This window comes from Quercus lobata, chromosome 4, assembly GCF_001633185.2.
Source record: "Quercus lobata isolate SW786 chromosome 4, ValleyOak3.0 Primary Assembly, whole genome shotgun sequence".
NCBI classification, from domain to species: Eukaryota; Viridiplantae; Streptophyta; class Magnoliopsida; order Fagales; family Fagaceae; genus Quercus; species Quercus lobata.
Window position 1 is genome coordinate 23,771,127 of NC_044907.1, and position 5,040 is coordinate 23,776,166.

The 5,040-nt window shown below is 31.1% G+C and overlaps 1 pseudogene; it reads right to left on the reverse strand.

Moving 5' to 3' along the window:
- Positions 1 to 657: 657 nt before the first annotated feature.
- Positions 658 to 5,040, reverse strand: LOC115988175 (annotated as a pseudogene).

Consider the following 5,040-nt stretch of genomic DNA (forward strand, 5'->3'; position numbering starts at 1 on the left):
CCCCCCCCCCCTTCCCAAAAAAAAACCCAATCATATTTTGAATGACTAAAATTTAGGTATAGTTTCTTAGATACAATGCTTGAATTAGATTCCCCCAATCAAATTCAAATACATGATTATTGACCAATAAAACACAATTAATGATATATATTTCAATGACAATTAAATTTAATGCAACTATTTATTTTAATTTAATTAGAGAATTTATTATACGACATCTTAGAAACTATGCTTGATTTACTCTAAATTTATATATATATATATATATATATGTATGTATGTATGTGTGTGTGTGTGTTATTTTATAAATAAATTTTTTTTTTTGAAATTTTCTTGTATAAGGGAAGATAATATATATCATGTTAAAGTTTTGTTTTAAGTATAAATTATGTATACTTATGTTAATATGAAAACACAAATGTAAAGAAATTGGTAAGAGATTTATGTGAAGTGTTTACAAATAAAGTAAGATAATAATAAAAAGGCACTATAATAAAGTTACAATTTTGAAGTTTCAAGTTCATTATTTGTCCCTGCACTTGCATTTTAGGCGAAAACTCCTAAAAATTACAAGGAAAGGAAATAAATTGAAAGGCAAGAAATTACACAAACTAGCATATATATGACATTTGGTAAACTTATGTTACCAAGCTTTGATCATCTCCCATCATCGAAGGCCAACATTACGTGATGTTCCACAATATCATAACTAGTGGTTATTTTATTACTAACATCATATTCACGAGAATCAGATGGCCCACCAAGTAAGTATTCAGTCTCTTCCAAGTTGGAACCTACATTAACCCACGAATGCTTTTCCATCTTTCTTAAACCCTAAAGTTCCATTGCTACTTCCTTCATATTAGGTCTATCCTCCCCTTTCAATCTTAAGCACCTCATTGCAAGATTTGAAACTTCTTTCAGTTGCTCTGCATTTTCTTCATTTGCTATATTCTTCTCAAGAACTTCAAACAATCTATTTTCTTTCAAAGAAGAAAGAAAATACAAAGCAAGGCTTCTCTCCTCCTCAGGTCTATCAAATGAAATTGCCTTTTTCCCTGTTAATAACTCCATAAGGACCACTCCAAAACTGTAAACATCACTTTTCTCTGTCAATTGGCTTGTGTGCAAGTATTCGGGATCTAAATATCCAAAAGTTCCTTGCACCATTGTAGCTATGGCTTGTGTTTGGTCAAGTGGAACTAATCTTGATGCTCCAAAATCTGATACCTTTGCTATGTGTTTACCATCTAGTAATATGTTTGAAGACTTGACATCTCTATGGATTATAGGTGGAGAAGCTGAAGAGTGCAAATACGAAAGTGCTTCTGCAGATTCTGTAGCTATCCTAAGACGAGTTTCCCATGGTACAATAGACACCTTGCTTTCATGGTGTATGTACTCAAAGAGAGTACCATTAGGTACAAATTCATAAACTAGCAAAGGAACTTGTGTTTCCAAACTACAACCCAATAGTTTAACCACATTCGTGTGGTTAATTTGAGAAAGGACAACTAACTCATTGATGAACTGCTCAATTTGGCTTTCATCTACTATTTTTGACTTCTTAATGGCCACAATTCTATCATCTGGTAAAAATCCTTTATAAACAGTACCAAACCCTCCTCGACCAATGATTAGATTTTCATCATAATTGTTGGTAGCCTTCTCCAACTCTTCTGTTGTAAAGATTTTTACCACGTTAGTTGAATTATCTTGTCTAGAGAGTTGTTGTTATAATATTAAACCACCATTCTGCTGAAAGAACCTTTGTTTAATCCTCATTAGCTTTCTTTGATTTACTATCAAGTACAGCGAAGAGCTACAGACAAGCATAGCTATAATGCATATGCCAATACCTATATTTGAAAGAAACAAATGTAATACTCCATATATATACACAAAGAGACGTTGTATAGTTTCTTTTTCTTTTTCCTTTTTCTTTTCAAAAATTTGGGAATCAAGTCAATTTAAATCTATATTATATTTGGAAGTTAAAATGCTAAAGAAGAGAACAAGAGAGGTTAGTAACAATGAAGAAAACTTTCTTTCTCACAATGTAAAAATAAAGAAAAAATATAATAAAATTTGACAATATAAGAGATCAATTTTGAGAGTATTACCATTCCCAAAAATATATATATATTGAGAGTATTGGCTTTCGTCAGAGACAGAGAGAGAGGACTATTTCACTCTCTATTCCCATTCTCTCATTCCATGCAGATATTTCCAGATTGGCAAGACTTCAATTAAATATATCATATTACAGTATTTCAATTTAATCTTTTTTATTCGATGATAACCAAAAGCAAATAAAAAAGAAATAAACTAGGCTAAAAATTTAATCAATTTAATGGAATACATTCATGCTATAAATTTATAAATATAGGCTAAAAATTAGGTTGGTAAACATATGAGTTAAGTTGAATATTAAAAGTTCAAGACTATTTATTTAATTTTTTATTGAACACATGGACAATGATTTTAAATTATTCCCCACCACATTCAATAATCCACTTTTGCTTTTTTTTTTTCCCCCTGATAATACTAACTAATTGGATTGACAAAATCTCAATCCAACAATAAGTTGAAGAAAAAATTTCAATATTATGTGGAAGTTCTATCCCAACCAATCTAAATCAAAAAAAAAAAAAATTACAATTCAAATTACTTTTCATTTTTCCGAACAAACTATCATTCTTTATTACTATTAGAATAATGCTAGAAATACAAACTATTTTACAAAAAAATTTACAAACTGCTGATGTAATAAATGATTATTAGTAAATGAAAAAATAATATTAATTGTGGACCACATAAACATTTTGTAAAAATATTATAAAGTAAAATATTGTAAAATAATTTGTGAATGTAGAATTACTCTTACTATTTATTATTTTGCAACAGTAAAAAATTAAATCTCAAAATTTTTTTTTCCTTAAAAAATGGTAATGGCACTTACCTCAACCATTTGAGGTTTTTTTTCCCCCCTAATTTGATTGTTTCAACCATTTGAGATATAACTACAAATAATTATAGTTTAGGGGGGAAAAAGTGTCTTAATCATATGGAATTTTTTTAGTGTTGGATAAATAACATATTAGGGAGATTCTAAATAAATTATTTATATAATATAAAAAGACATAACTTAAGGCAGAAGATTAAGCCTATAGATATAATTTTAATAATATTGGGTGCTATGACATAATCCTATAATGTAAGTGATGCTAGCTAGAGAGTCAAATTTTTTGATAACCTTGTCGTTAGATGTTAGGAAGTTATGATTAAAACAAAGAAGTTATAATTGAAACATTACTTTCATATAAATTCACAATAACACTTTTTTTACAATCCACCAGTCATAACATAAAATGTCAAACATTATAAGAAAAGTTATGAAAATTTTTTATGTCACTAGACTTTTATTTTGTGAATATTCTTCACAATTAATGATGACTCTCACTATAAATTTAGTTAATAGAGCTCACTATTATGTGAGAGAAGAGAATATCATAAAGATATCCCCTTGAAGTACAAATTAATAAATTAATTACTCATATATATATATATATGGTACAGTTGTAATTGACAATCAACTGCAAACTCAATAAGCATTTTTCAAGAATGCACCACAATATATATTAGTAATAAAAGGGTTGTATTTAATACATACAAATTATTTTACATAACCAAAAATACCTATAAAACCATGATTTAAAGTCACAATTTCAGTTTTTTTTTTTTTTTTTGGAGTATATATAATATTGTGTAAAATAATTTATACACAACAAGAATTTCCCATAATTAAATATACTTACCAATGGTGAGCTTAATTGCTAGATTGGATGATGGATGGACACATGCCCCTCCGTCATCAAAATGGTACCCCACGCTGCACACACAATAATAACTTCCTGGGTCATTAACACAATTAGTGTTTTTGCTCGTGCAGTTGTTATTGCCCTCTTTGCATTCGTCAATATCTGGTGGTAATAAAGCCCATCTTTAAGTAACTTTGAGGAAATATAAATACAAGCAAGGGTTATAAGAAAGTTCGTGAACACAATTTTTATATCACAATTCTGACGTAGCTAGTGGTGAAAATGATTCTCTGCCACCTTATAGTTGACTATATCAAAATTATACAAGAAGAATACCTTGACAACCATCTTTGAGGTATGGGTTCCCACGGTAACCATCCATGCAGAGACAAAAGTATCCTCCATTTTTAGAACCCTTACAAGTGCTATTCCCTCCACATGGATAATTCTTTGTGTTCACAGCACATGTTTCATTACCGGCCGCCGATGTTTCATTTCCGACAGCCCAATCAAGAACCATTGGCATTTTTTCCGGAAGATTTTGAAGGGAATCAACGGAGAAATTGAACTTGTCCTTTTGCACAATAAAGGAATAGCTGCATGGATTAAAATTCAATACTTTTGAATGATCATTAAAGCTATGCGCTTCCAAACTAATATTTTTCATTCCTTCAGGAATTTCCGTCTGGCAACAGCCGATCCCAGAGCAAGAGCCATTGACCACATTGCTAGCATCTACACATACCGACGTGCAGCCGAGGGAGAAAGAATGATTGTTCTTAAAACCATTAAGGTATGCGTAAGTGTCACACCCGACGGCCATGAACACGTTTTGAGTGTCAGAAATTGTGAAATAACGGGACCAGAGAGTACGGTGGTAATTGGTATTATTCACAAGCGCACCAGTCTTGTTGTAACAGTCCCTGGCTGTATAGGCCAAGATCTCTATGTTGTGGTCTTCGATGGAAATGTTTTTAACAATGACATTTCCATACATAGGTTGGCTTGTCAAGTTATCACAAGTGATGACAAAACTTTCATCTAGGTAACATCCTTGATTCATTCCAAAAGGATATGGAATTTCGACACCTCCACAACTGTTCTGACAATTAGGTAGGGCTGATGGATATGATAGTACAGCTGAGGCTGAAGTAGTCACTGATAATAACACACCAACCCATGTGACCTGCAAAAGCAATTTGTGGAATCGGAAACCCAT